Source organism: Ochotona princeps, chromosome 12, assembly GCF_030435755.1.
Source record: "Ochotona princeps isolate mOchPri1 chromosome 12, mOchPri1.hap1, whole genome shotgun sequence".
Taxonomy (NCBI): domain Eukaryota; kingdom Metazoa; phylum Chordata; class Mammalia; order Lagomorpha; family Ochotonidae; genus Ochotona; species Ochotona princeps.
The window spans coordinates 25,332,909-25,353,288 of NC_080843.1; positions in this window are offsets into that span (position 1 = coordinate 25,332,909).

Sequence of the window (20,380 nt, forward strand, 5' to 3'; positions counted from 1 at the left end):
TTGTGGAATTCATACAATGACTTGCTTAAAGGGTCACTGACTATGGTAAAAACAAACAAATAAAAAGAGATATACCTCTGTAACACCTTCATTTAAACTGTAACACAATTTAAAAAAATTCACAAATGTTCTGCTGAGCCACAGGTTAAACTGTTCAAGGGGCTCAGCGTTCTATCAAGGCAGGGGAGTCCTTGAGCTTGTTTTGCTCTTGCTCACAGAGGCATTGTCATAAATCACCCATGTTCTATCTGACAGTTCCAACAATTTAACTGATTTTAGATTCCCTCAAATCAATTAGAAATAAACATTAGGGATTGTGGTTAGCCGATAAATCTGTCATCTACTGGTTGCTCACAGCCAAGTGTCTGAGGAACTGAAGCAACTGGGATGTGGACACTTTGGGTCATGGGCAGCCAAGGATTTTTCGTGTTGAACTGGCTTAGGTGGCTTGCTAGGGTAGTCCCAATGTCCGAGGAGGTGTGTTGTAGAAGATCTTGAGGCTTTACAGGTTGCAAAGAGAAAGGAAACTACAGTGAGTTATCAGCCAATACAAAGCTACTTGTCAACTTGGTTTGGAGGTAAAATGTCTTAATTCCAATAATTATAAATAGTCCATTTAATTGGCAGTGCACTCTAATCCTCTCCTTAGTTCAGTGTGCTTGTCAGAGGTGGTAATAATTAATTCCTGTAGCTTTGGGGGATGTTATTTGCTCATAAATGATCTTTATTTAAATCTTTTTTATTTTTATTTTTGATAATGTTTACATAGTTGATCAGGGTGGGAAGGATCGTGGGATAAGGGAAAGTGGATGAGGCCATTGTTTCCAAATTTTGTTTTTCTTCTTTCTGTATCTGGGGAAGCTTGGAATATAAAGGGAGACGCAACATCCAGCCTCCCAATTGCCCCAGTATCCAGGGATGAGGAACGACTGCCTGATAGACTGACAGACCTTTAAATGAAGTTGTTACAGAGCTATAAAATATACTATCTCACTGATTTGGAGAAGCAAAGTTTGTGGAGAAATGGGCTTAGAAGATAAGCTAATTTTGTCATAAACCTGTTTCAAAATCCATATGTAATATTTTTCCAAATATATGTTTTCCATAAAAATGTTGTGGACACTTTTAGGTATGGATTTCAGTTGCTTTGTAGCAAAACAATTTTATTTTTTGTTTCCACCTTTCTAAAAATTTTAAGTAAGTTTTGCTCATAAACGTCTTCAAACGTGTTAGTAGTAAAATAATGTTAGTAATGTGTTAGCTGTTGAAAAAGTATTCAGCATCTGGGTCTTGGGGTTGCCAAGAACTTTAGTGTGTTCTTGGCTGTTGGCTGAAATTTTGGAGCAGTTGAAGGAGGGATAAGAAGAGCAGAATTCTGTGCTGACACTGCATGAGAAAGGTGCTAAAATGACTAAGAGAAAGCAATATGCAGTACCTTTAACCAGGCAAAAATTTCTGTTTCATGATAACTGAAAAGGAGAAAAACACTCACCTCTGAAGTTTAAGCACCAAACACATAATTATAGGAATTTCAGACAGTTTAAACTTTTTTTCCTCAACATATGTAATTTTGTGAAAATGCAGATTATGGCACATTTACCTATAGGCAAAAGGATGGCCATTTGAACTCAAGGAACAATTGTTCTCACAGGAAAGCATGATTTGGGTCAAATTATGTTAGCCCTTCAACAGGCACTATTTGTAGTAGAGGCTACTAATTGCTTCCAAAAGACACCCTAGAGAGGGTTCAGGGTATTGTCAGGGTCATGCCTGGATATTCATTGCTGTGGTCGCTGAGGGACTCTGAGGACTTCCCATTTTCATATGCTTCCACATTTCAGCATGGGGCTAGAGCTGTGGCTCAGCAAGCTAGTGCTCTGCCTGCTAGAGCCAGCATCTCATACAGACACTGGTTCATCTTCTGGGTGCTCCACTTCTGATCCAGTTCTCTGCTTCTGGTCTGGGAAAGCAGCAGAGGATGGCTCAAATTCTTGGGACCCTGCATCCATGCGAGAGACCAAGAAGAAACTCCTGACTCCTGACTTTGCATTGGCTCAGGTCTAGTTGTTGTGATTAATTGAAGAGTGAACCAGCAAATGGAAGATTTCTCATCTCTGTCTCTCCTCTCTAATATGCCTTTCAAGCAAAAAGAAATAAATCTTTCTTTAAAAATCACATTTCAATGTGCACTGTCACGTTTCTGTGACCTGACGTATAAAACTACCTCAACTGGAACCATCCTTCCTCCTTTCTTTTTGTTTGCTTTAAAAATGATTTATTGTATGCAGTTAAAAGGTATAAGTGGTAGAGAGAGACATGGATCTTCCACAAGGGCTTCAACAACTAGGATTAGCCATGGGGCAGCCAAGAGCCCAGAAACTCATCCACATATTCCCACATGGGCAGCAGAGACCATGAACTTGGGTCACCATCTGCTGTCGTCTCAAATGCATTAGCATGGAGCTGGATCAGAATTGAAACAGCTGAGCCAGAAATTGGCAGATATGGGAAGCTGGTGACATACACAAGTGGCTTAAATGGCTACAACACCATGTCAACCTGCTTCTTTTGTTTTGATAGAAATCTCATCAATTGTTCAAAGCTAAAAACCAATGTTTGAAGACCAACTTTAAAGACAAATGTTTAAAGATTGACTTTTCCGCTAAGCCTGGTGATTTCCTTAACTTTCATGTCACTCCAGGGTTTGCGGTATCCACTACTATCATGTAAAGTAAACCTGTGTTAATTGTATTTACTTCAGCACAATCCACAATAGCAAAGACATGGAAGCAACCCAGATGCTCATTGAAAGATAAATGGATAAAGAAACTGTGATACATTTACTCATGGAATAGTACTCAGTCGTTAAAAAGAATGGAATTCTATTATTTACAATTAAATGATCCTAACTGGAGACCATTATACTTTGTGAAATAAGCCAATCCCAAAAGGACAAATGTTATTTGTTCTGTCTGATTTAAGGCAACCTTCATAAAAATATACAAAACAAATAGATATATTGCTACACATGCATGTACGTAAATTCTCATCTATGAACTACATAATGGAGACTAGCACACCAGGAGGTGAAGATACATTGCAGTATGCATCGCTGCTCCAAAATAAACTCCCACTCTTGACAATAGGATGTCGGATTTTCTATCATTACCTATATCTATAATGCCATGATACAGAAATAGCAAAATGATGGACTTGTGACTGATACTGAAGGACCATACCAATATAATATTATGATGGAAAGTAGTAGGGGGGATAGACGGTGAAAGGAGAGTTGGAGGGGGAATCCTATACCTACAAAAGCATATCATGGAAAACAATTTAAAATACCAAAAGAAATTACTTTAGATTTTTAAAAATTCATTTACTTTAATGAGAATCTGGAAAACTGACTCCAGAGGCAAAATGGAAAAGTGAAAGAATTAAAAAAAAAAGGAAATAGAATATTTGAAAGCATAGACATCCTATGGATCTACCATGTGCAGGAAGATTTAAAGCTCTTCTGCACAGAAATTGTTGCTTATAATTGCCACTTTTCATCAAGTAAACTAAACTGAAAGAGTCTGTTTCTATATCTTAGTGCTACATCAGGCTAGAGTTCTTTCTTGTTGGCAAAGGGAAGCAAAAGGCATTTCAATGTGTTGTTAACCATTATGAAAGGCTATAGCTCATTCCCTATTCAATGCTCTATAAAATATAGGTCAAGATTTCAGCTTTACATTATAAAGCATGGCACACTTTTGTTAAGGATGCCCTTGTATTCATGTCCTTAGAGTATTGTTCAGGAAATTACTTTCACTGGCATATTTCCTCTTTCACAGCACCCTAGGGAATGTGAGTGTAATGGCCCAGTCTCTCCTTACAGCTCTTAGGGAACAAATTTCAAAGACAGTTAATTAACAAAGAGAATCTTAACTTATTCACACACTGATATTTCATTAGTAAGAATCTAGTCATGGGATCAGTGCTATGGCTTGGTAGTTAAATCCTTACCTTGAATATGCTGGGATCCCACATGGAAACTGGTTCATGCTCCGGCTGCTCTGTTTCCCATATAGTTCCCTGCTTGTGGACTGGGAAGGCAATAGAAGGTGGCCCAAAGCCTGGGGACCCTTCACCCATGTGGGGAACCCAAAAGACAACCCAGATTGTCACTTTCCTTCTTTACATAGCAATTTCCGTATTTTAATTCTCCTAACATATGAAGCCGTTGTCATTGCCAGACTCCAGTGGGGTTGGCTATAGAGTTAACAAGGATTCTTCCAAGTCAATAAGTGGATGTAAAGAAAGCCTAAAGCCATAGAGAGCAGCATCCCAACAGCGTGCCTAAGGTCCTGTCAAACAGTTTCATCTGTTTATAGACAGAGGCTGGGGTAACCTGTGGAGCAACAGAGAAAGACCTCACTGGCAGTTGGGATTCATGACATAGTTCCTAACCCGTTTTGTGCTCAAGGCATCATTTCAACCAAAGGAAGGTGATACAGTGATGAATCTTAAGCTGGGGACATTGAATCATGCCAACATCAGTGACCTCCCAGAGACATTAAAATGTATTCTCTTTTTTTCCTTTGTGGAGTTGCTTCTATTGAACTGCTCTTTCAATTGTTTCACTAACATAATTGAAGAACTTTATCGAAATAAAATTCTCAGTATTATAACTCAAGATTCTTCAACAATTCATTGAACTCTCATATGGTGCTTGCCCCATCACTAGGGGTAGGTTGCCTGAAATATATTTTGCACAAATCAAAATAAGACACATGTTGGTATAAAGGGAAAACACAGATTCTCCCAAATAAGAAATTGATGTAAAACACCCATAACTTAAAATATTACACATTTTAAAATCTGATTTTCTTTCTTTCTTTTGCTGGTAGAACAAAGGTCCAGCTTACCTTTAGCAACAGCATGGAAATGAGTACAGTACATTTTCTAATGTCCCATCTCAACTGTAGTTTTCTAGTTTGTGCTTTGTTCTCTTTGTCATCATGTACAATATGATGCTTGTAAGGGACTGAATGAGTAATGAATCAATTTGTGTTTCAGTAGACAAAGTTAGTATGCTTCTATCTGAATTTTCCCTAAAAAAGCGTTGAAGACTTATAAAGCTGAAACTAACTAAAATATAAAAGAAGGCCCTGTATGAAACCTTCATTTTTCCATTAGCCAGAGGACTTGTATTTGTGGTACACTTTTTTTGGAAGAAACATTTATTTTTATTTGAAAGGCAGTAACAAGAGAGAGGAGAGACACAGAGAAAGAGACCCTTTCAAGTCTTCCACATGGGTGCAGGGGTGAAAACGCATGGGCCATTTTCTGCTGTATTCCCAGTGACATTAATGGGGACTAAGTTACATGAGTGCATGGGGGAGTAGGTGTAATGTTCCTTATCTTATCTTTACAAATCAAAATGAATATTACTTAAAACAATAAAAGGCTGAAAAAAAAGATTGACTTTAAATAGGAAATACAACAGGGATGGATATTTGACGCAGTGATAAGGCACCAGTGAGATTCCACATCCAACATCAGAACACTTGGTTCCAGTCCAAATTCCTTTGCTTCTTATCCAGCTTCCTATTAATGTACACCTCAAGAGGCAACAGACCGGACATACCCAGTGAATAGAAGATCTTCCTTTTCCTGCCTGTCTCCCTCACTATCTTTCTGCTTTTCAAATAAAGTAAAAGACAACACATGAAATTTCAGGAGAATCAAGATTGTGGACTAGTGTAAGGACACATTTAAACATACAATCATTAGCCAAGTTGAAGCAGACGTGGCAGATTCCAGGATATAGGAGAGGACATTCCAATAGCAGAGGAGCATGTGGAGACCTGTGGACATAGGGAAGCAGCAGAGACAATGGAGTGGTGTGGCAGTGACCAGATACCCCAGTGGCAGTCAACAAGCAGAAATCTGAGCCCCACCAGTGGCCAAAGCTCCACTAACAGTCAGGTGAGAAGGGAAGGAAAAATTGCCAAGTTTGCTGATTTGTTTGATCCAACCAGGAGCAGACAGAGCAACAGAGCCCAAACAGGCAGTACAGAACAAGGTGGATTTCACAGCCCAGACCCTCAGCAGTGCCACATTGGGTGCCATTTTGTGTAGGATGGCAAAGGCTGTGGGAATGAAAGGACAACAGTAAGCTGCACATGTGCTAAGCGAACTCATTTCTAGCTCAGTGCATTGCACTGTGCCCACAGAGAAAACAATATCGATGTGGTATCTTACAGATTCCATTTACAATAGGTCCAGGTACCCCCTAGACCTAATTGCCAACAGGTCCAGAACTCTATCACTATAATGTCAAGTGCCATTTTGTAAAGTGTGGCAAAGTATATAGGGACTGTAGTGACAACAGTGAGCTGTGCATGTGCTAAGCTGGAAGTAAACTCATTTCCAGCTCAGTGCATTACACTGGGAAAATAGTACTGACTTTTCTATATTGGTAGTTCTCAGAAATTATCTGCTTTTCCTTTATTCAAGAGAAGAGGGGAGTTACACACCAGGAATTCTCTGCCCATCCAAGAACAACTCTCTTAACTGACTCCTCTTGTCTCTTAAGAGAACACCAAGGATGTTGTTCTTCCTTGCTTTTCAGACTAATTCATCTTCTTGCCTATGTCTCCCATGCCGCCTTGTATCTCCAGACATCTTTCTCTATCAATCATTTCCTTGTCCCATTCCATCTCATCTATTGCTGTTCCCTACCTCATGCTCTGCCCTCAAATATGGAACAAACCACACTGCTTGACACCTTTGTGTCTCTAGACAAACAACACCCTCTTACTGAAAAGCATCCAGCTATCTACCTGGAATGCTCTAGGTAGGTCCTTAGTTTTGGTCTAAGCTAGTACCTATTAGATGGTGTCTCACTTTCTCTGGATACACAACAATACTATGAAATAAAATTATTTCACAGTAAACACATGTTCAAAAAATATGCCTCTCCCTACAAATGATACTTAAAGATGTTCTCTTGACAGAAAAAAGGAATAGTACCTACCAAGACTGAACATGAATGTGGAGAACATCCTGGTAAAATGAAAACAGGAAACTAAATCAAACAATGGACAACCCATTGCTAAAATAACAGGAGTGAATTACGATCTGTTTATATTAATCCTAAATGTAAATGACTTAAATTTGTCAGACATATGTCATAGATTAGTGGACTGGATCAAATATAGGAGATGCATCTCAAAAACAAAGATCAGTGGAAACTGTATCTCATGGATTTTGATGTTTTTGTTTTTACTTTCACTTCTTAAAAGCAGCTTTTTTCATATTAAATTCTTTACTGATTCATAGGTCATACAGTGGCAGCATTTTATTCCAGAAGGTTCTTAGTTTTCTTTTTCATTTCTTCAGTGATGCATTAGTCATTCAGTAACATGCTATTTAACTTCAAGGCAGTGTAAGTTTCTATTTTTATCCCCATTGTTGATTTTATTTTGTTGCTTTTCATTTAAGGGGATGTATAGTAAATGTGTAATAGAGACTGTCTATAACATCTATAACCAGATGAGATACAATGCAGCATGCATCTCTGCTTCCAAATCAAAGATGGACTTCCAATGAAACTGTGAAATATATATTGATAATAGGTTGCTGGACTCTCTGTCATTGTCCATGCCCACACTATCAGTATACATTTAAATAGCAGAATGATGGACTTATGACTGTTCACGTAGAACTATAGTATTATAATAATGTAAGGAAAATCAGTGTTGGGGGAGGGGACTTGAGGAGAGATGGTAGGGCAAATGCATAGAGCATATGGAACTGTATTAAAAATAATAAAGTGGAAAAAAATTTACAAAATAAAATTTCAAATAGAATAGTGTGCGGTAGGTATTTTTAAAGAATACTAATCTATAGCATTTTGCTTTATCATGGAAAGAGGTTCATGAATTAATTAAGAAGCAACAAAGCTGCTGATAATTAGGGGACAATGCAATGAAGGCAGACATTTACACCTTGTTTGCTGTTTTAGGCACTTTCACATGTCTAAAAATCTGTGACTCCTTGTTTTCTAAATTGATAACATAAAATACTTATGACTTTATTATCTTCTTAAGTATTTTTAGGAAAACATAAAGCCTTTGAGAGGTTAAGTTATGTGGGAAATATCTAGAGATGTAATATATGGTAGCAGGATTATCATTAGTAACACCGGCTTCTATATTGAAAGCTTTTTAAGAAAGTAGAAAAGGGTATACTCACTGATGTTTGGGTTCTTACACAGCCAAGCAACTCAGGTGGACTTCAATCACTGAACATCTCGGCAGTCAGAACGATTCTATTCATTCAGCCTTGTATTCCCCTACACCAATCCCATCAATTCCATCACCTGGCTGGTGGTAGGAGGACTATTTACTTCCCCAAATCATCTCTTTCTCTGAAGAAAATAAAAGAAAAAAAAAGGGAAAAAAACCTTTTAAAGAATCAAAGATGTCTCTGAAAATGTTTAGATTATGGACTTATGGCTTGATTATGAACTGTCCTCCCCAGTCCCAAGATTTAAATTTTACTATTTCTTTTCCCCATGTACGGTCAGCATAAGATGTCTGTTTGTGGCTGTGGTAGGAATCTTCACTGGGCAGAGGAGCCATTTTTTCTCTGTGAGTAGAAGGGGTCCATACTTTTGGAAAGCAGACTACTTAAGGACTATGTTGTATATCACATGAGAGGATATGGACTATCAGAAACAAAATCTAGAAATCTGTAAATTGCTACTTGGCTACTCTACTCTGTTTCCTATAGGAATTCCCTCCTCTTTTATTAGTAGGCATTCGTTGGTGTTTATGTAAAGTTATAATTTAGAATTATAGATGTAGTTATTTATTACATGAGGGTAAGTCACTACCTTTATTTTCCTGTGGGGGGAAATGCTCACAACTTAAAGCCTTTTGAGAACTGTTACTATTTTTAACTCAAAATCTGGAGTTATCAAAGGAGACTGATCTAATGCTGAAAAATCAGTTACATTATAGAAAATGACTAAAGGAAGAAGAAAATAGGCAGAAGTTTCAGAATAGCAACTCAGAGAGGCAAGAGGGGAAAACTGGCAAGGACTCACCGTGAGGAGATTGGACAATCACTGGCATTTGTCACGCTCAGTGTCTTCTTACCTCAATGCCACATATGAATTGTAAAGAAATAAACAAGATATATATATTTAAAAACTTCATACATATGTGCATTTATAATAGCATTAGTGAATGTAACTATGGTCTATGATTTGCCTTAGGCACAGTCTACCTACTGCAATGTTAAGGGTTAAAAAAAAACTCCACTATAATTGAAAAGCATCCCCCATCCCATTTACTACATCTTGAAGTTGATTTATGAGAGCATAAGCCTAATACTTAAAATGAGAACTTCTGAAGAAAGATATCTCATTAGCCTAAAGAATATTAGTCTGAAGAATACTGCCTGACAGCAACATTTTCTATTACTGGAGGTCAAGAAGTGCGAGGAAAGAAAAGAACAGGAGCTATGGGCAATAATGAGGAAACGAGAACACCATACCTCTTGTCCAATTTTGTACTGACTTATATGCATATTTGTAATTTATCTCTTCCGTGAGGAAGGAAATTTTTAATAAGGAAGACAGATTTTTCTTTACCTTTCGTTTTTCTCCTGTGTCTAACTTGAGCATACCTGTGAATACTGCAATGCAGAAAAATAAGTACGCCTGCACATTTATTCAAAATTTGTGGAGCAATTTCAGGGGCTCAAAGACTCTAAAATCTATCCTAAACGGCAAGGTTAGAGGAACCAATCAAACGGATTGTTGGCAACATTAGAATAATGTGGTGTTTGTCTGAAGTTCTGAACTTGACAAGAGCTTTCAAGTCCGTTGGGAAAGAAGGCAACAGAAAAATATCTAGAAATAAAATCTCTGAGTGCTGAAAGAGCATGGTGGCTTGTCAGGAGTTAGATGTGCAAATGGATAAAACAGAAGACAACATTTTTAAAACTGTATATAGTATCCTGAACAATAGAAGATGTAGGATGCAATTCACAGAGCAAGTGTATTCCTTCTCTCACTGGTTTCTTAGGTTTCTGTGTGAGTCAGATTTTCCCCTGCACATACATGGAAAAAGGAAGTTCCAGGGTATTTTAGAATGCATGTGAAAGGCTTAAGATTGCTTTAAGCCACAGAACCGTCTCTTTTCAGTGTTAACATACAAGTTAACACTTCCAACTTGGGCTGGGACAATGAGTAAGGAATAGGTACTCTGTGCTTGATTCTCTACTCCTAGCTCCCTAACCTTAATTTGGATGGGTTTGACGTTGGCCTATAGAGACTAAGGCAGGGGGAGGGTTTCTGCCTCCAGAAGCCTCTTCATACTAGTTCTGAGTCAGGTAGGTTCAAATCCACCTTTGCACACAGGCATGGGCACCTGCCTCCTTACCATGGCGGCTCTTTTGCAGGTAGTCCCTTTGAAGCAGATAAAGAATACTTAATTCTTCTTTGGAGCTCCTTCCCCAGTCCCTCAGAAACTTTGACTTCTCTTCATAGAAGCCTATTCCACAATGTGCCACCTGAGGGGTCCTTTCTTATCTGGAACTGCTATCTTGGCCATGGAAAGGTGCATTCCTTTGGTCTAATGTTTGTTTTAGGTTCAACATGGCAAATTCTGTTCTTACTTCTGCTACTGGTGTAGCTGGCCAACCTGTCTTTTGTCTTTCTCAATCCTCAGGCAGGATTTGGTGTCACTTTATTGAATTTTTCAGGTGCATGGAGCACATTTGAAGTTGTCTGAGTAGCCATGTGAAAGTTGAAATGCCGAAAGTGCCTCAGCTCATTCCTCCTCCACTCTGCTAAGTGCTTCTCTGAACACTGTCAACTCTGACTGCAAGGACTTTTTCACACATTCTCTGAGTAGTTCATATCATCAGAGTGAAGGAAGCATTTAATATGATCTGCAATAGCTTAACTTCTATAAATTCTGTTGGTTCACTTATTTTCTAACCCATTTAGAAAACAGAGCAAAAATTAGGCAAAGCTTTAACTTCACAGAAAATGAAAATATTTTCCCTACTGTGCAGAAATGACAAACTTTATGCCTAATTTTGGAGAAAATAATGTGAATTAGTATTGAGGGGTACTTTGAAAAGTTCACAGAAAATGGAATTAAGAGATAAGTTTACTTTGGTTTAAAAAAAATGGAGTGAACGCCAAAAAAATATTCCCAAAGTTTATCAGGGATCAGACATGCAGCCTCCTACTTAAGAAACCCACGTCTCACAACAAGGTGCTTGGGTTTGATTCCCAGCTCTGGCTCCTGACTCCAGCTTCCTCTTAATGTAGACCTTGAGAGGCAACGGTGGTGGCTCAATAAAGAAATTAAGCTTCTGCCGCACCTATGAGAGGCCTGGAGAGTGTTCTCCACTCTCAGCTTTGGCCCTGACCCAGCCCTGGCTGTCACTGCGCATTTAGGGAGTAAATCAGTGCCTGAGAGCTCTCTTTGTGTCTGTCTCTTCACCTCTCAAATAAAAGTTAGTAACAATATGTATTATGGGAAAAACTTATGAAAACTATTTTCCTAAATGTTTTGAAATGCCCTTATATCAGATTTTAGCTTAATAAATTTAATAAGCACTATTGCCACTTTTGGAAACACTTTCTGGACTAACTTATTTGATCCAAATAATTTAACAAGTTTAGGACAGAAACTTGGTCATGGTCATCCCCTTTTTCAGAAAGGGAAATCAAGCCCAAAGCTGCTAAGCAAACTTTTGTTTCACAGGACAGGTAAGGGTCAGATCCAGGATTCAAGTTGAGGCAACCTGGTTCAGGGATTGCCTGTCTTTGCCATTATGCTCTTTCAAGATGATTATAGGCCCTAAGAGATTCTAAAAGGAGAAAGTGAATTTCTTATTCATCTGCTTTCCAGAGTGTAATTTTTTAAAAAAATTTAAATATAAAAACAACTTGGTATAAGAGAATTGATAAGAAAGGTGTTTGTGAAGTCTAGGTCCAAGAGTTTAAAGACTAACTGGTTTTCTAATAACGATGCAAAATAAATGCAAAGGAACCAGAAAAGATGTGATTGTCTTTGAAGACAAGAGTATGATCCTTTATGTTTTTTAAAAGGTGTTATGTATGTATGTATATATGTATGTATGTATGTATGCATTCATCTATTTGAAAGTAAAGCAGAGAGATTTTCCATCCACTAGTTCACTCTGCATATGACTGCAACAGTCAAGTCAGCCAGGTTAATGCCAGGAGTCAGAGACTATGTCCAAGTAACTCTTATGGGTGGCAGGAATCGAAGGACTTGAGTTATCAGACCCTGTTTACCCAGGTAAATTAGCCAGGAACTGGATCAGAAGCTGAGTGGGCAGGACTTAAACTGATGTTCTGCATGGGATGCAGCCAGCAAGTGGCAGCTTAGCATGTTGTGTCGCAATGCAGGCCTTGGCCGTTTACTTTTTTTAAAAATGTCATTATTTTTTATAAAATTTTACAATGCAGTTCCGTAGGTCTGGGTTTCCTCTTCCCCCTTCCCCACTCCTCAAATTTCTCCTTTCACTGATTTCCCCCATATAATTACAGTAGTACTGTTCTTCAGAAACAGGCACATACCCGTCATTGTGCTACTTAAGTGTAACTTTCCATTATAGCTATGGACAATGGCAGAGTCCGGCATCTTATCAAGACGTATTTAACAGTTTCTTCGGGAGTTCATCTTTGGTTTGGAGGTGGAGCTGCATACTGCATGGCATCTTCACAACTGGTTCTGACAGTTTCTAGTGTATAATTACTATACAGGGCCTTCTACTTTCAAGATTTACTCTCTTATTCAGAAAATCCTTGAGTTAATAGGAATTGAAATTTAGTAAAGAACGTAAAATAGTTAAAAAGGTATCTCAAAATTTTTAAAAAAGATGGTTTAAGTTTTTGTCTTTTTAAAGGCTAGATGCTTTGTTTCTCTCTCAAGGAAATTCAATAAAGGTTTTAGATATGTGAAAACAAAATAAGCTAAATTACCAATGTCCTAATGACAATTAAATTAAAGGAAAGCTGTAAGAAGATCCTGATCTTGGTTAATGCTGGTCTGTGACAATATGTGTGTTAAGTACTTGACTTTCTTGATTTTTGGTTTTCTTTTTTTAAAGATTAATTTATTTTTCTTGGAAAGACAAATATACAGAAAGAATGAAAGACAGAAAGAAAGATCTTCTGACCATTGATTCACTTACTAAGTGGCCACAATGGCCAGAACTGAGCTAATTAATCTGAAGCCAGGAGCCAGGAACTTCTTTTGGGATTCCCACATTGGTGGAGTATCCTAAGGCTTTGGGACATCCTCTACTGCCCTCCCAGGCCACAAGCAGGGAGCTGGATGGAAAGTGGAGTAGCCAGGGCATAAACTGGTGACCATCTGGGATCCTGGCGCGTGCAAGGCGAGGACTTTAACCACTAGGCTGTCTATTATGATGGGCCTCTGCACTAACTTTGAAGAAGTTTGGTTAAGTCCATCTCTGCATTTCAAGAGAATTATTAGCAACTCAAAGCAGAAATATGAGGCCTTTTATGCTTATTATTAAAATAAATAAAATAATAGTTTCTTTGATGTCACTGTGTCAAGGATTGAATTTCTGCTAAGGATATTATTCCTATTCCTTACACAGCATGGTGAAAAGGATGAGTCACCTACCATTGACCTTCACATGTTTATGTGTACTTATCTAAACCACACATCTGTTCTTTATTTTCCAATAAAGGGACCATATGCCCCTTGACTCACATAGAAGATCATACTGTTCTAAAATAAATACAATGAAGTTAATTTAGGGGATAAAATGAACTTTGAAGAGGATTCATATTCAATACTCTAACTATGAAAAACTGTTGAATTTATTCCAAAAGCAAGAATGGCATTTGATCTCTTTGAAGGTTTCTAAAACTTTGGTGAATAAAATAACTCTGATGAATTAAAAAGAAAAGATTAAGTAAAATAACTTTTAGACAAAGCCAAGGTATTGACATCCATTACAAGTGAACTTTTAAATGGAAAGTTATATGAAATGGTTGTTCTGATTTTCTCCAGATGCATTAGCAAACAGGGCAGACATCATAATAAATCTTGAAAATTTTACTTGAATGTCAGATAAGAACTTTTTATTAAGTCAATTATAGTTCTAAAATATCTATATCATAGGTATTTAACTTATTAGTCAATTATGATGGAAATAACAATTATATTTTTGTTTTGAAAAACTCTAATTTTTAAACTACCCTTGTAATAATGATTTTGACTTGCTACTTTTAACAATCTACTAAGACAGACGTAGTGGGCTTTTATTATCTTTGTGGTGCAAATGAGAACACAAATGCTAAAACAATTTAATCAGATAGCCTGAAGTGATAATGACAACATTGGCAACAACTTGAATTGTTGTGGAATAATATAATGACAGTCAAGGAAGCTGAAATGTGATGGCTTACATATTATGTAGATGTTTCTTCTTAAGCACAAAGCATAATCTTTCAAGCATGTATCATCAATACTATTTATTTATCAGACTATGTCTATCATCTGTGTATCCATCACAGAATTCAAACAATGCATAGTAACAAAGGATGATGTTAATATAGGTCTTTTAGAGGTTTGTGGATGAAGCTGACAAAGATAAAACACAGAAGAGTTAGTAAGGGCAGGTTGCACATTTAACCCAAAAATACACACATTTTCATTTGAACATGGGAAACATGCAAGAGTTGATTATGTCCTAGACCAAAAGTGAGAAAAATAAGAATAGGCAGCTAGTTCAATTCAATAGCTTAAAAAAAAATCCTGAACCCAGAGCAATAGCCTAGTGGCTAAATCCTCACCTTGTATCTGCAGGGATCTCATATGGGTACCAGTTCGAATTCCGGCTGCTCCACTTCTCATCCAGCTCTCTGCTTGTAGCCTGGGAACACAGTAGAGGAGGAAAGTTTTGGGACCCTGCACCTGTGCAGGAGACCTGGAAGAAGCTTGTGGCTTCTGGTTTTGAATGGGTTCAGCTCCGACCGTTGTGGCCATGGCCAGAAGATCTTCCTCTCTGCCTCTGCTTTTCTCTGTAGATCCACCTTTCCAATAAAAATAAATATATGTTTAAAGAAAAAAAAAAGAAGGAAAATTCCTACATGTTATGTTAAAAAGGTTCCTCAAAACATAATCATCTGAAAATATAACAACAATAATAATATCTACCTACCAGCTAAACTATCTCAAAGTTAAAATGCAAATTAAATAAAAGGCATTTTGAAATTAAGGTCAGTGAAACTGAGACATGTTACAACTATAGAGCATTACCAAGCCTATAACCCACAGGAAACTATGACTTAAAATGTTTTATTGATACATAGAAAATATTAAAAAAACAACTTAAGCGAAGTGATATTTATCACTAGAAAAAGGACTTAAAGTTGAAAGAGCTAAGCATGGTATAAAAATAATTAATAATAAATGCCACCATAGCAAAAAAAAAAATCCATACAGTGCTGGTTTTTGACAATGAAAAATGAAACAGATGAATCATCTATGAGAAGAAAATATTAAGATGGAATAAGTATATTTTAATAAAGTATTATCACAAATTGGGCATTGTTCTGAATGATTGTTTCCTGAAAAAATCTTTTTTTAAGATTTATTTGTTTTTATTAGAAAGTCAGATATACAGAGAGAAGGAGAGAGAGAGGAAGGATGATCTTTCATGTGATGATTCACTCCACAAGTGGCCGCAACAGCCGGAGCTGAGCTGAGCCAAAGACAGGAGGCCGGAGCCTCTTCTGGGTCTCCCACGTGGATGTAGGGTCCCAAGGCTTTGGGCCATCCTTGACTGCTTTCCCAGGCCACAAGCAGGGAGCTGGATGGGAAGCAGGACTGGTTGGATTAGAACCGGCACCCATATGGGATCCCAGTGCATGCAAGGCAAGGACTTTAGCTGATAAGCTACTGCACCGGGCTCTAAATTCATCTAGTGATTTGAACAAATTCACTTTTGAACTTTGGAGGAGAAATTCAAGTGTCTTAGGGTTCTGAGTTACTCATTTTGAACAGGGAAGATAAGCATTATAGTCATGGTGTTCCTTTTCTGTTTCATATCATCAAAAAGAAATCTAGACAGAGAGCACAGTTCAGAGCAGGACGCTTGGCCTGGCAGCTGCAGGTCAGCCTGTCGAGGCGCCCACACCCGCTGTCAGAGTTCCAGGGTTTGAGGCTTAGCTCTGGAATCTCAGTCCCTCTTCCTGTTAGTGTAGATTCTGGGTGGGAGCAGGTGATGATTCAAGTGACTGGGCTCCTGCCGCTCAGAGCAGACCTGGCTGGGGATTTTGGCTCATATCTTCAGTCTGGAATAGCCCTGGTTCATGTGGGCCTCTGGGGCACGAACCAGAGATGGGATACTGCCTTCTGTGAAGCACAAAATTTCTTTTGAAAAAAATATTCATCCTAGCAATGACTTGTAAGAGAGAGTTCAGGAATTAAAATCAATACAGCAATGTTTTAGTGAAAGAATATGCTTATATTTATGGTGTTAGGTAACAATGAATTACAAAATAACATGAAGAGTAAAATACCACTTCAGACTACAGCCTGGAAGAATGTACACCAAATTGTTAACAGGGATTACTTCATATAGTGTGCGGTGAAATTACAGGAAGACTTGCTGTATTATTCACTTCTATACAATTTAAACATGGTTGGAATCATGTTAGTGTATCAGATAGGTAATAAAATATAAAATGAAAAGGAAAATTAAAAAGAGCATCACTAATTGATATAAATAAATTAGCAAGTAATAAAAAAACAAATGGGATATCTTAAATATGTAGAGGTACTTATAAGCCAATAAGAGTATAGCACACAGGCTTCCCATTTGTCCAGGCTTCTCCACTTCTAATCCAGCTCCTTTCTAACATGTCCGGCTAAGCAGCGGAGGATGACCCAAGTACTTGAGCTCCTGTGCCCATGTGAGAAACCCTGATAAAGTCCCTGGCTCCTGACTTTTTCCTGGTCCAGTCCTGGCAGTTGCAACCATTTAGGGTGATGGAAACCAGTGTTGGAAACTCTCTCTGCAGCTCTTCCTTTCAAGAAAACAAATAAATAAATACATTTTAAATAAAGCTTCTGTAAAAAGATACCACAAAACACTTAAAAGAAAGACAAGATCATAAACATATTATTTCTCTCCAAGTTATAATCAATTGAAATTTTAATTATTCAACATAATTTAGCATAAAATATAAGCTAATAAAATTATTTGACAATTACCAAGATTGTGTCTTTGATGTGAAGAGATTGTGCATATTTTTATTTTATGACTTATTTATTTTAATTGTAAAGGCAGATCTACAGAGAGAGGGGGAGACAGAGACAGATCTCCTATTTCTGATTCACTCCCAAGTGGTCACAATAGCTAGAGCTGAGTTGATCTGAAGCCAAGAGCCAGGAGGTTCTTCCTGGTGTCCCTTGAGGGTGCAGGGTCCCAAGGCTTTGGGCCATCTTCTGCTGCTTTCCCAGGCCACAACCTGGGAGCTGGATGGGAAGTGGAACAGCCAGGACAAAAACTGACACCCATATGGTACCCTGCCTTGTTCAGGCAAGGATTTAGCCACTGAGCCATCGTGTGGGGCCAAGATTTTGTAAGTTGTTTTGTTTTGTCTTTTAAATATCCATTTACCTTTGTTGTAAAGTCAGATATACAAAGAGGAGGAGAGACAGAAAGGAAGATCCTCTGTTGACTCACTTCCCAAGTGGCTGCAACAGCCAGAGCTGAGCCCATCTAAAGCCAGGAGCTGGGAGCCTCTTCTGGGTCTTGCACATAGGTGCAGGGTCCAAGGCTTTGGTCATCTTCAAATGCTTTCCCAGGCCACAAGCACAGAGCTGGATGGGAAGTGGGGCTAATGCGACAGAACATGTGAATATAAAATCCCAACGTGTGCAAAGTGAGGACTCTAGCTACTAGGCTACTGTGCTGGGCCTTGTGGAATTGTATGTTTTTTTTTTTAACAATTTTTTGACAACCAATTTAAAATCAAGAAACTCAAATAATTTATACTCTTTATCATTAATCACCTAGGATTTTCTACTAAGAAAAAAATAAGAAATTAAAGTAAGATGTTCTGATACTATATTACTGGGTATATTAATATAGAGAATGATCATTTTCTTTATGAATATTTATCTTTTGTTTTATACAAAGGATGTGTGAGACTAAGAGAGGGTAAGAAACAGAGGGGAGAATGTGATATGCTGCTCAAATGCCCACAAGAGCCAAGGGCTGAGCAAGATTGAAGTAAAGAACTAGGACATTCATTCTAATAGACTCTATGAGTGTAGGGACTAAAGAACTCACACATACTGTGTGGTAAGTTTAGTGCTAGCACTGCTGACCAAGTTGGACATGCTCATCCCTGAAGTGCACTGAGGCTGTCAAGGCCACAGCACTCAGTGCCCATGTCCACAAATCATACATCATTGTCCTGCTTCTCTATGCCTCAATAAACTTTACATAAAGTGAGCTTCGTGATAGCATCTACTTTAGAATGTAGGGGAACGTGTTAAGTCACAGAGTGTATAAAGTCTTCATTGCTATGGCTAATAAAGCTGGTTATTGTCATTAATGACATTAACTAGTTAACTAATCAGACTCACTGAAGCAAGTATCTGTCTTAACATTTTCTGAGATGTTTATGGGGTAGAACCAGCTATTTCACATTGTTGGGTTCATAAATTGTAAATACATCTTCCTTAATTTTTTTCTTGCTCTGTTCTTAACTATATTTCAAGATCATCAAGGTGACATATACAAGCTGCTAATACTTCTGTTTTGGTGTATCTGTATAGACACAGAATTTTGAATACACATTCCCAAAGACATGTAGGTCTCAGAAAAATCTGTTTCCTGTCTGGGATGCTACTTTAAGAGACTTGACCTTCACTCTCCAATAAGCTTAAATTACCTAGCCACAACTCCAACTTTCCAATGTGAGATAGCCATACTTAACATTTCTAAGGTTTCTCATTTTGAGGGATGAAATATAAAATGTAATTTTCATGCCATACTACTCTAGAAGAGAGCTGGAAATGAATAACAGTTCATTTTGTTCATGGTGTAGTTTTGTAATTGAACTGTCTCCATCATCCCTCATCCAAGACTTAACCAAAGGGAAGTAATACAGCAGACACAGACTCAAAGGATGATTTTCTGCATGTACAAGGAATACAGAGTCGGTTTGACATATTCTGAATGCACACGGTGTCCTGAGGGCGGGTTGGATTTACCCCAGCCTTCAACAATGTGAAGCAGGTGGCTTAGAAAGATGGCACCATGTGACTCAGTGACGTAATAGGCAATTAGCCAAGCTCTCTGAGGAATCACATCTGTTCTTTAAGAGGCTAAAATACACACAGGACATTTAGGAACTAGAAGCCATGATGCCAAAGACTAGAACTTTCAAAAGAGTAAGGACAGGGCCCGGTGTGATAGCGTAGCAGCTACGGTCCTCACCTTAAACGCACCAGGATCACATATGGGTGCCGGTTCTAATCCCCACTTTCCATCCAGCTCCCTGCTTGTGGTCTGGAAAAGCAATCGAAGACAGCCCAAAGCTTTGAGCCCCTGCACTCGGTGGGAGACCCGGAACAGGCTCCTGGCTCCTGACTTCTGACTGGCTCACCTCTAGCCATTGTGGCCAGTTGGGGAGTGAACCATCAGATGGAAGATTTTCCTGTCTCTCCTCCTCTCTGTGTATCTGACTTTGCAATAACGATAAACAAATCTTTTAAAAAAAAGATTAAGAACACCCATGTGTATGTACCAGAAAGACTCTTCATGTCCTGTAGAGACTATTAAACCAGTATTTTATACCAAGGAAAGAATCTTACACAGATGATTTTAAACACTGTTGCCTGGTAGAAATGCAGCACTTGAGCTCCTGAAACCCATCAATTTCTTTTTTTTTAAATGTGTTCTGGCAATTTGGTTTTTTTTTTTTACATTTACTATTATTATTATCATTTTATGATACAATTCCATAGGCTCCTGGAATTTCCCTTATCCCCTCCCCAATTCCCTCCCCCCACCTAGTTCCTCTGTATCATTACTAAAATATAGTTCTTCATACACAGTCATATGTCCATCATTGTGGACATGGACAATGGCAGAGAGTCCAGCATCCTATTGTCAAGATATAGTGAACAGTTTCATTGGGAGTCCATCTTTGTCTGGAAGTAGAAATGCATACTACATTGTGTCCTCACATCTGGATGTTAGTCTCCATTTCACAGCTACTGTACATCCCCTCAAATGAAAAGTCATAATACAAATTCAACAATAGGAAGAAAAA